At 38.1% G+C, this 12,750-nt stretch overlaps 1 pseudogene; it reads right to left on the reverse strand.

The window, feature by feature from the left end:
* Positions 1 to 6,712: 6,712 nt before the first annotated feature.
* Positions 6,713 to 6,831, reverse strand: LOC112485737 (annotated as a pseudogene).
* Between the last annotated feature and the right edge of the window lie 5,919 nt (positions 6,832 to 12,750).

The raw sequence follows: 12,750 nt of genomic DNA on the forward strand, positions 1-12,750 counted from the left end.
GGAAGGGCGGCCCCGGGGGCGGCGGGAAGGGCTGGGCCCGGCGGCCAGCGCGGCCCCTCCTGGGACGAGTGCATGGAACTCTTAAAGAAAAAGCAGAAAAAGGCACCGCTGGTGAAGGAGCGGGGGGACCGGGGCCGACTCGGGAGAGAAAGAGCGGCGGGTTAAGGGAGGGCAGCTGGGCAGACGGAAACCCTAAAGTGGTCCCGAGTTTCCAAGGACAGTTCACATTCTCTTAGCAAGCTTTCTTTGTGCCCCGAGTCCCCCTCTTCGCCCGCCCCACGAAAGGGCAGCCCGGGTGGCGCCCTCGCCTCCTAGGACTTTTCTTTGAAGGTCCGGAGACCCCCGAAGCAAACTTCCCACGGGCCGGGCCTGCCACTGGAGCGAAAAAGCGACCGGTAGCAGCGGCGTTTGCTCAGCCGGGCCTGCCTGCAAACTTGGCAAACTTCGGTCGGGATCATCCCGCCCGGTGGGAGAACGCGGGGCGAGCCGAGGGCTCGGCCTCGCGACCTTTCCTTTCACGTCGCTTCGCTGGGACTGAGCGCGAGCGTGCTCAGTGGCCTTCCACAGCTCTGTGAGCTGGGAGGCGGAAACGCGCGTTCTGTCCAAGCCAGGCCCCTTGGAGGACTTTGTATAGCATGGGACCCGAGTTCAATGCTTTTTGAGTTTCCTTTTAAACAATATTAATGTAATAAAGAATGCAATAAAAAAGAACAAAGGACAAATTGGTTCAATTGTCTTAGTCCTGTGTAATGTTTAAAAACGCCCCTGCTTCAGTCTATGGCTTGTTATTGCTTCAAGATGTTTTAAAGGCCCTTTCAGTTCACCGTTCTCACTTTGATGCTTCACCCAGGCATGGTACCACTCAAAACATAGAGATATAGTATATGTCTGCGCCTCATCATGTAGCTATACAGTAATATAAAATTAGTGCTCGTAACTTCGAGTAATGAAATTGCATACTGTAAAAAATGACATACATGAAAGACCGCATGGAGAGCACCCAGAACTGGCACAGGTTCGTGTGCCATCATACTGTCCCATAAGATTAATCTTTAAAATGTAAAGGGATGAGTTGTTTTTTTTTTTTTTAATGAATAAAAGAAATGCAAGGGGGAAAAGTTGGATTTGTATCAATTACTAATTGCAATTTATTAATCGTTGACACCATTAAATGTATGATTGGATGTATCAGCTGAAAAACTTATTAGTAATGATTGACAACTGTTTTGCATCTCGGTGCCTGGCTCATAGTACAGGCTCAAAAAATATAGGCTTCACTCAAGGGATTCAGTGATGAAAACCTGAAGTGCATAAACCAAGTTTTTTTACATTGTTCTTGTGGGTGTGGACCCAAAGAAGAAGAGTGAAAGGTCTGTCTGAGAAAAGTGGGAGTGGCTTTGATAGGAAAGGTGGGGGGATGGAGGAAAAGACTCATCAAAAAGGTTAATTAATAAACACACTGTTCAGTACCCTGTGGGAGGCAGCTCAAATACACTTGTATAAAAATGAATCCATCCTGTTCAGGACACCACCATCACCCAGGTGCCCAAACCAGAACTGCCTGAAGTCATACTTGACACCTCCCCCTCCCTAGCCAGGCACAGCCCTGTTATTCACTGAATCCTGGTCGGCCTCAATCACTACCCACTCCTTGGTCACCACCCTGGTCCAGCTCATTGCCACAGTCTCTTGCTGGTCATCCTATTTGCAGTGTGGCTGCAGTATGGGAAAGGGAGCAAAGGAATAAGAAAGCCTTTTCTAAAATGCGAACCGAAACGTGTCAACCCCTTTAATGGCTTCCCTCCAAATAAAAGTCCAAGAGTTTACTACCTTGCTGACCTAGCCTCCACCTATCATTACATATTCATCTCTCCCTGTTCCCTGCTCCCTCTCTTCTCCAGCAACACTGAGCTGCTTTCCTTTCCTTTTCTTTCCTCCAGCTCACTCTCCCTACCTCTGGTCCTTTGCACATGCTCATTTTTCTAGATGGACTAGCCTCCTTGCCTTATCCCCAACTCCTGACCTCCAGTCTCATTTCCCTAAATTCTATTCATCCTTTAAATATTGTTTTAAATAACATTTTCAAAAAATATATCTTCTCTTACTACCATCCCTCACCCCACCTTTGGACGTGTGGAGGTCCTCCTTCTTGGTAGCTCCCATGCTTCACCTCATAACATTTTAAAATTCTTTCTTGCAATTGGCTATAACTCTATAGCATTGAAATAGAAACTCCGTGGAGAAACAGATCTTTTTTTTTTTTGGAAATTATTCCCATGGCCCAGATTTTTAATGAATATTTGTAAAATAAATAAATGTGAGCTATCAATAGAGAAGAAGTCATTCACAACTAGAGATGAGAGAAGGCTTTTATGGTGGCAAGTGGCAATGAACTGTACCTTTGAAATAGTGAAGAGGAGGGAAGAGGGAATTCCCCTCACTGAATGTTTTTAAGCAGGAGCGTGAGATGGTCCAAGTGGTACCTAGGTCTTCTTTTCATCCCTGATACTAGCACAGTGCCTGGCCCATGCATAGATGTTCAATAAATCCTAGATAAATGAAATATCTCTAGCTTGGTCCCTATAGCTGCTTTACTTTTGTCACCTGAGGTTAGGAGGCCAGTCTGGTTTAGGTTTGGAGTAGCATATGCTCTGTCAGTGATACCCTTTCCTGGCCCCAGCATAAATGCTCCTAAACAATCGTTGCAGTCCCAGCCTTTTTTGACGTGACTGGTTGGAGAGTAGATATGTGACCTAGTTCTGGCAAGCGGGATAGGAAGGGAGATGAGCTGCGACTTATGGGAAATATTTTTCTTCCTGATAAAAAGAAAGTCTCGCAAAGATAAACCCCCAGACCTGCTTTGGGAGTTACTTGAGGATGTGATGCTTGAAGCTATGGCAGCCATCTTGTAATCGTGAGAGGAAAGCAAGGATTTGGATTTCCATACAAATAGCTCTTTTCTCATCACTAGTGTTCAGCTCAACTGTTACTTCTTTGGGGATGACTTACTTGACCACATAATCTAAAATATCCCTCTCTTCCCCATTCACCGTCCAGTCATCCTTGTTCCTTTTTTGTGGTGGTTGTTACCTTTTTTCTCCATTAGAACCTGGGCTCCATGAAAGCAAGAACATTGCCTTCATTCCCATTTTCCAAGCTCCTAGAAAAGTGTCTGGCAAATATAAGGTGTCACAAAAGTATTTATTGATTAATGGATGACAACTAAACAATAACACTATGTTGAGAGACTCATTCAGGGCCTAGCAGACACAAGCCACTACAAACCTCTATTTTCTCTTTTGTGGCTTCTGTCACAGTTCTGTTCCAGGTAATCTCTTTCTGATACACACATATTCTTGACATTCTTTCTTCTTCCTCCACTTTCCTTCAGAGCTTTTCCTTCCCCAAGAAAGTTTCTCCTCATTTGATGATGGACAAAGTTAGGAAGGCAGAAAAGTGTCATATGCTTGTGAAATTATGAACAACACAGATACATCTACCTCCAAGGAAAAGAAAGTCTTAAGGTTTTTGTTTTTCTTCTAATTTAGTTGAGATATTATTGACATATAACATATGCAAGTTTAAGGTGTACAATATGATGATCAGGTACAAATATATATATATATATATTGTAATAAGGTTAGTTAACACCTCCATCCCCTTATTTTTTGTGTGTGGTTATAACGTTTATGATCTACTCTCTTTACAACTTTCAAGAATATATATTATACAGTATTATTAGTTATCTCTACCATGCTATATATGAGATCTTATTCATCTTACAGCTGGAAGTTTGTACCCTTTAACCAACATCTCCCCATTTCTCTCACCCCCAGCTCCTGGCAACCACCATTCTAATCTTTGTTTCTATGAGTTTGGCTTTTTTAGATTCCACATATAAGTGAGATCACTCAATATTTGTCTTTATCTGTCTGACTTGTCTCACTTAACTCAATGCCTTTACAATCCATACATGTTGTTGCAAAAGGTAGGATTTCCTTTTGTAATAGCTGAATAATATTAATACATGTCACCTTTTCTTTACCTATTCATCTATTGATGGACTCTTAGGTTGTTTTTGTATTTTGGCTGTTGTAAATAATGATGCAATGAACATGTGAGTGCAGATATCTCTTTGAGATAAAGATTTCATTTCCTTTGGGTATATACCCAGAAGTGGGATTGCTGGATCATATGGCAGTTCTATTTTTAATTTTTTGAGGAACTTTCACACTGTTTTTCACAGTGGCCGCACAAGTTTACATTCCCACCAACAGTGCACAAGGGTTCCCTTTTCGCCACATCCTCACCAACATTTGTTTTATCTTGCCTTTTTTTTGTAATAGTCATTCTAACAGGTATGAAGTGATATCTCATGTGCTTTTGATTTGCATTTCCCTCATTATTAGTGGTGTTGAGCATCTTTTCATGTACCTGTTCACTGTTTGGATGTCTTCTTTGGAAAAATGGTTATTCAAGTCCTTTGCCCATTTTAAATTAGATTTTTTGCTTTGTTTTTGCAGTTGAGTTATATAGGTTCTTTGTATGTTTTCGATATTAACCCCTTATCATACAGATAGTTTACAAATATTTTCTCCCATTCCATAGGTTACCTTTTCATTTTGCTGATTGTTCCTTTTGCTGTACAGAAGCTTTTTAGTTTGATATAGTCCCATTTGTTGATTTTTTGCTTTTGTTGCTTGTGCTTTTGGTGTCATATCGAAAAATTGTTGCCAAGACCAATATTAAGGAGCCTTTTCTCTATGTTTTCTCCTAATAGCTTTACTGTTTCAGGTCTTACATTTACATCTTTAATCCATTTCAACTTAATTTTTGTGAATGGTGTAAGATAGGGATCCAATTTCATTCTTTGCATGTGAATATCTAGTTTTCCTAACACCAGTTTTATTAGAGAGACTATCCTTTCCCCACCGAGTATTCTTGTCTATCTTATCAAATAGTAGCAGACATTTGTGTGTGTGTTTATTTATGGGCTTTCAATTCTGTTCCATTGCTCTATGTGTCTGTTTTTATGCCAGTACCATACAGTTTTGATTGATATAGCTTTGTAATATAGTTTGAAATCAGGAATTGCGATACCTCCAACTTTGTTCTTTCTCGAACTGCAAAGCCATATGTTTTGAAGTAAAATTAGAAACGCTTGACTAAGTGCCATCCATCTCAAAAGGACTGCAAAGGTTCCAGAGATTCTCTTTAGCATTTCTACATGTTTCTACCTATATTATCCATCATCCATCCATCCTTCCATTACCCGTTCATTCAATTTGGGATTTCAAAGAAATACTGAAGTTGAGTTAGGTGACCACAAGTTATAATAAAGGTCAAACTGGATGTATGATCCCCCCACCCCTCTGAGTAGCTCCCAGCATTTCTAGTGCAAGTCAACAATTGGAATTGTTTTGGCAGAACGATGCAACTTAAGGACAGTGGTACAAAAATAGTTGAAATGTTGGATATCGGAATTTGAGTTGAGAGCTGAAGGAAGAGGAAACTTTAGAAATCTAGCCAAAGGCTCAGTAAACTGAACATTTCAAATAGTTTGAAGAGCAGGCATTTTAGATATAATGTAATAAGTTACCTAGAAGGTTAGGAGGTGAGTAGTCAGTGGGTATATGTGAGTTTAACATTTAAAGGTGATGCAGTCCTGGGGATGGCATGGTTCAGAGTGTGCCTTTGGGAGTGTCAGACTAGAAGCAGGTGGAGAAGATCTCCAAAGATGAGGAGATGAAGGAAAGGAATGACTGGAGTATAGAACATGGTTTCACATGGATCCTGAAATTAGAATTGTGGCCAAACTTGAGATCAAGAGTAAGACCTAGGTCCTCACACCACATCTTTCACGAGAAAAAATCTCCAAGAAACTGAATGATAGCAACCAGGAGAGAATGGTTAGTCGTATCCTCCTTTTTCTATAGTTAAATCTGCTTTCCATAAATCATAATTATTCAAGTTATAAATCATTACTCATATTCAGTTATTTATTGGTTATTTTAGTAATAAATTATATCAGTTGTTTTATTTTCTACTTTTCATTGGAAATGTACTATTTCTGCTTTGTTGAGAGCTCAAATTAGCTTTTGGAGACTTATCAGGGATCTTACACATTATTTATAATATTATCTCAAAGGGAAATGAGTTGTAATTTCTAAATCAATGACCTATACATATAAAGATATGGAATGCAACTTATTTCTAAGTTGAGGACTACCTAGATTTCTCCTGTGCTGGGAGGCAGAGTAGAGAATAGGAGACCTACAAAGTAAGATAAACTACTTCCCACTTTTCAGCTTATTTTGGAATAAGGCTGACTCGTTATGTTTGCAACCCTCTCCTCTGTGTTACAGAAAAATTATTGACATTTAAATCCTGAATTTAAGTTAGTTCAGTAAGTATTGATTGAACGTTACCATAAGTCTGGGGGTGGGTGGGGGGATTGGTGTAGGAGTGCAAGAAATATGTATAATATGACCCTTGCATTCAAGGAATTTGAAAGAATATAAATAACTTCTTAATTATTACACAATGCAGAATATAATGAGTAAAATTTAGAAAAAGATCATAATATGATAGATAAAGGGAGTATTTTTATTTTATTTATTTATTTTTTTAGGCGAGGCAACCTTTGGTTGACCTCACAGATTGCAAGAGCCTTGTCAGCTTACAATCTCTTATTTTTTATTTTTATTTTTTACCCATACAGCACCTGGTCTTCCTAGGTGGTCTCCCATCCAAGTACTACCCAGGCCCGACCCTGCTTAGCTTCAGAGATCAGACGGGATCGGGCTTGTTCAGGGTAGCATGGCCATAGAAGATAGTTAAAGGGATTAAAAAGTAAATTGATTCATTAGAAAACTATGAATATTCTTGTGCAGTTTAGTCCTGGTCATCAAGGAGTTTACAGTCTTGCAGAAGAAATCACATCAGGTCAGGAAATACCCCCAAAACGGAGTGGCTGATATCTGTGCTAGAACTTCACTGTTAGAGGGAGAGGGGGCTCTACACCACATTTTGGGGTCTGGAAAGGGCACAGAGCAAAGGGTCCAGTGGGGCAAGAACCTCTCAGGAGTGTTATAAGGTGAGGCTGTACTATGGAGAAAACAGAATGCGGACACACGGAAGGTTTCTGAACAAGTGTGTTGCATGACAGCATATAAAAAGACATCAAATATAACTCTAATGCAAAGTTCCAAAAGTGCAGTATAGGAGGCAGCAACTATGGTCCACGTACCAAGGGAAGAAAAACATATATAGACGTATATATACATACATCATCTCTCTCACCTCCCCCAAACACACACACTTCATGTGCACAGTAATTAAGCCAGCAAAGAGACAGTGTGTGACTTATGCTCTAGGGAAGTGGCCTCGCCACCTTCCTTTTTCTACTCATTCTAAGTGTGTTGCATGCCTGTACCCCAAACCCTGGAGTTTGAAGCGCTTCCCTCTATATGTCAAAGCACAATGCACAGGTTTCCCTGCTTATCACCGGGCAGATGACTGAGGTTAAGCTTCCATTCCGCAGCTTCCAAACCTGGCAAGCCAGTCCACACTCACACATGCCTTAGAAGTTTTGCTAATATGTCGTAGGGGAAAAATAAAAAGCATATGGTTGGATCACATGAACAGCAGAGAATTCTTCATTGCCCTTGTTATTCAAAAAGATTTGCTAACAACAGACATTTTTTAATTCACAATAATAGTTGTATCAAAGTAATAGGAGTGAGGGTGTTATTTTTTCTTTGCATTTTAATACTCTTCCGTGTTTTTTCTTTAATGAGCATATATTACTTTTGTAATATAAAAGAAGTGTGCTTCTAAAAATAGCTAACAAAGAAATGTACACATTGTATATAATTAAATGTAAGACCTCAAGTACAATTTTGCCAGGTGGCCCCTTTTGAAAGCATCCTTGACCTAGAGGTGTGCTTCTCTGTTTGTGAGTTTTAAAGGGGAGTGGGCTGGGAAGGGAGGGGCTCAAGGAGGGGAAGGAGGTGGGAGAGGGTGAACATCTCCCTTCACTGACTTTTTGACTTTTTAACTGCTGTTTGAGTAGCTGGACCTGTGCAGGTTCTTGGAACTGGAATTATTCCTCAAAATAATATGTATTTACTTTAAAAACCACTCCGTGGAAGAAAAGGTTTTAAAAAAAAAAAACCCATCAGAAAAACCAGCAAACTGGACTGAATAGAGTTGAAGTTCCTATTTCTCAAGAGATAGAAATATACTTCCTGGAGCACAAGGTCCACTCACCCTCTCCCCATGGTCTTTCGCCAGGATTTGTTGATTCAACGGGAAACAGAAGTGTCAGCAGTTGTACTGGATGTGAATATAATGGGAAATTACCTTCAACCTCCAAAAAGCACCAATAATACAGGAGGACTGGGATTGCACAGCTAGTGGGGTTCCAGCTTCTCTCATGTTTCTTTCTAAGCTACATTTGTTTGTCTGTTATTGTTCTTAGGGTTTTCTGGGTAACTATAAGCAACAGACCTTGTTAGTTCCTCTTGAGATTGCCCACTACTCCCCACCCTTATTTCTCACCTCCCAGCATCCTGTTTGTCTCCCTGACTCTGTCCCCCGCCCCATCCCCACCCCCACTCAGCTACCAGTTTTTTTAGGCATGTTTTTCTTCCCTCGGTTAGTTAATTTTAAATTTCTATTTTTATGTGTTCTCGCACCAAAGGAGACATGCTATCTATTTGATTTTTTATGTATTGATTTGTGCTTTCTTCTATTGTGAATACCTCTAAATTATATCTCGGTGTATATTCCAGTTTTTGCCTTCCCTACCCTCCTTTCCTTTTCTTGAAGACACAGTATTTCCAGGAGGGTATAAAAGGATATATGGGTAACTTTGGACTACGTACAAAACTTGTTTTCGGTGGTTTTGGCCTATTTAACATTACTCTATTACGATAGGAACAAAATCTACAATGTATACTGTGTTTATGCTCACATCAGTATAATCTTTAGTTTATTAAATTTTAAAGAATATTTTAACCCATTGATCTTGATGAGGATTTATTAACATGTCCCAGGAGAGAGATTTTTGGTAGAATCCTAGTTTGTTTTCCGCCACCAAATATCAACTATCTCGAGGTATTCCCTGTTCTGTTGTATTTGGAAGTACCTTTCTCAAGTCCAGTCTTGAGAGCTTTGCAGCTTTGATTAGGTGATAGTGCTATCAAATGAGTAGTGCCATTTGGATGACAAAATTTGTCACATTTCTTAATATATTTCCTTTTACTTTCTTCTATATTTGAAGCAAAAGTACAGTTAGATCCTTTTTAAAGAAATTCCAGTTAATTTAATCTAGACCAGTTGGTACAGATGACCTGACAAAGATGCATTGTCTAATTTCAGGCACAGTGATTGCTATGTCAGATGCCCTCCCTAAAAACACTGTTGATTATGTTATTTCAATTCTAGATAGCGATCTTTCTATTCTACTCTTTAGAAACTAGGGAAGGAAGGGAAAGTTTGTTTAGTTTATTTTAAAGAAAACCTTTCCTGTATCATTTTTTTTTAATGTGTGTCATTCAGATTTTCTTTTTGAATCTAAAAAAAATCTTTCAAAAAATTTAAAAATAAATTTATTTATACACCAGAATTACCTCCCATTTCAGCCTCTCCATGTGCTTTATATTTCCAGTTAGCTTGAACTCCAGTAGTTGTTTCAAAGCTAATTAGGACAAGAGCTTTATTTTTTTAGTATAGTTTCTGATACAACTCTTTATACTTAATACACAGTTCTGTATTAGCCCAACAACTAATTTCCTTAACCGTATAAATGACTTTGTTTCCCTTCGATTTTCTTTATCTATAAAAGGATGCCTATACCCTGATTTATATAGTATTGATTTTTATTTTTATATTTTATATCTTATTGCATATCACTTGCTTTAATATCTCTGAGTTATATTTCTGAAAATATAAGCTTTACTCAAAATAGGGTTATTAAAGCCTAAGGAAAATATCGTAATTAAATATTAGATTTAAAGTATTAGAATCAAAAGTCCCATTCAAAATATTCTCTTACATCATATAAAAACGGAGAAAAAATTAGGGAATTAAATGAAGAATGTTTACTAAAATAGTCAAATACAGTGACATCCACACTTATGTGTGAGGTTAGGATCCTCCTTTTCCAATTATCTTTATCATTATTACTTGGATCTAATTAAATAAAAAGAAACATAACGATAGAATTTTTCAAAGGTCACATGAAGACAAGATCAAGTGGTCAGAAAGCAACTTGAGGAATATCACACTTATTTTTACTAAATAAAGGCTTTGCATTAAATCAAGAGAAAAGATTTTTTCTTATACTGGATCCTCTTTTATATCAAAAGAATCAGAAAAATCACCAACAATAAAAAAGTGAAAGGTAATTAATCCTATACAGTATCGGTTTTGCTTGTTTGTTTGTTTTTTACCTGTGATTGCATAAAGAAACTTTAGCTTTTTGCCAAAGCTTAAGGAGGCAGAGTTCAAATGTACTTCCGAATCCTGCTGCTGATTTGTTTATCTGAGTAAGTGGCTATTCGATCAAAAAAAAAAAAAGAAAAAGAAAAAACAGCCAGAGGAAAGAATAGTAAGAATCTTTGGAAAGGAAACTCTTAGCATTAATCAAATAGTCATTATTAATAAATAGTACATGATGTCTATTTATTAGACTGATGTTAATTGTGGTTGCTATACCTTTTGGATGCCATAGCACTCTGCTAACTATATTAATTGCAGTTCTTCATTTCCCACTCGTAGTAGGACTTGTGTCCAAGTTGTTAAAGACATTTAGATTTGCCAGTACCTCCTGTCTCTTTGTACTACTAGGGCTGGGGGTGGGCGTGAATGCAGACTGTGTTGTTTTCCAAGAGCTTAATTAAAAATCCATAATATTTGCTGGATCCCCTACTTAGATAGGGTAGAATTAAGTAATTCGAAAAGTTTCTGTCCTCAGAGACCTTTCAATCAAAAATGGAAAACAGACAAATATCATCACACAAAAATAACAAATGGCATGAGGAAGTAAGTGATATATATGTATATATTTTTAAAGTAGTCCAATACAGTGATATCAGTTTGGTTTCAGCGGGTTAGAAAAGGCTTCATGTGAGAGGAGGGATTTGAGCTGAGCCTAGAAGGATGGGGTATCTGGAAGTGTTGTAGAGACCACTGTGCTCCCAGCAAAGGGATCCTGTGTAGGACTTGAGCAAATGAGGTTGGAAAGGCAAGTGAGAGCTGCGTGGCACAGTGCTTAAATTTAGGCCAAGGAGTAGGGACATCAAACAGATGATAACTTACTCTACCAAAGTTAGATTTTCTAAGAACACCTTGAATTTTATGACATTTTGCCTTTTTTCAATTAAGGTGATTTGTTAAGTGTGATTTACTACTTAAAGTTTTACAATGCTTATATAAATACATTTACATAACTTTTTTTTTCACACTGTCTTGATTTGATATTTAGGAAACAGACTCCTTTATTCGTTCTTCAAATATTTGCTAAATATCTTGTGCCAAGTACAAGGCTGAACATTTCCGTAAGAGTTGAACCATTATTTATTAGGTCCTTACTATGTGTCAGGCTCTGTTCTAAGACTTCAGGGTTCACTGAACAAAAAGAAAAATCTCTACCCTCATGGAACTTTTATTCTACTGAGATATTAGTTTGCTAGGACTGCCACAGACTAAGAGTCTTAAACAACAGAAAGTTATTTTTTTCACAGATCTGGAGGCTAAAAGGTTGAGATCAAGCAGTCAGCAGAATTGGTTCCTCATTAAGGCCATGGGCTAAGGATCTGTTCCAGACTTCCGTCCTTGGCCTGTACATGGTTGTCTTCCCTATGTCTTCACATTATCTTCTCTCCGTACTTGCCTGGGTCCCAATTTTTTCTTAGAAGGACACTACTCCTATGGGATTAGGGCCCACCTTAAACCTTAGTTTAACTTAATTACTTCAGTAAAGACCCTATCTCCAAATATAGTTGTATTCTATGGTACTGGAGGTTAGGAACCTAACATATGAATTTTTTTTGTGGGATGGGGGTGCATAATTCATCCCATAACAAGTGGGCATTAATGATAGAGCAGTGAATAAAGCCTAGAACTTGGGTGGTCCTGGTTGTCATGTGCCAGGCACTGTATCAGTCATGCTCAGGTGCATTATTGCATTTAATGCTGTAACCAGTCCATCCATGAGGTAAGTTTTGTTATACCCTCTTTACAGTGAGAAAACTGAGGGCAGATTACACTAGTTCATAGTGGAGTTTGCTTTAGTGATTCTGTGTTTAATGTTTTCATTGGGTTGAAACCTCAGAAATGGAAATGTGTAGGGCCTATATTTATGCTAATTCAGATTCAGAACCAAAAAATTTCTACATGTTAATATAGAGTGTGGAAAGTTTTTGTTTTGTGTTGTGTTGTTTTCTTACATTAAGTTCTAAAAAGAAAACCAAATAGGAGTAACCTTTGATAATTAAGTACATTTTTCTCTCTGTAGATAGTCCAATACATTATGTAGTAACATATAATAATATATTATTATAAACCATAATTATTTATAATAAATATATAATTATAAAAGTTTTTGTTTTGTTGTGTTGTTTTCTTACATTAAGTTCTAAAAAGAAAACCAAATAGGAGTAACCTTTGATAATTAAGTACATTTTTCTCTCTGTAGATAGTCCAATACATTATGTAGTAACATATAATAATATATTATTATAA

The sequence above is a fragment of the Pteropus alecto genome, unplaced genomic scaffold, assembly GCF_000325575.1.
Source record: "Pteropus alecto unplaced genomic scaffold, ASM32557v1 scaffold5, whole genome shotgun sequence".
Lineage (NCBI taxonomy): Eukaryota > Metazoa > Chordata > Mammalia > Chiroptera > Pteropodidae > Pteropus > Pteropus alecto.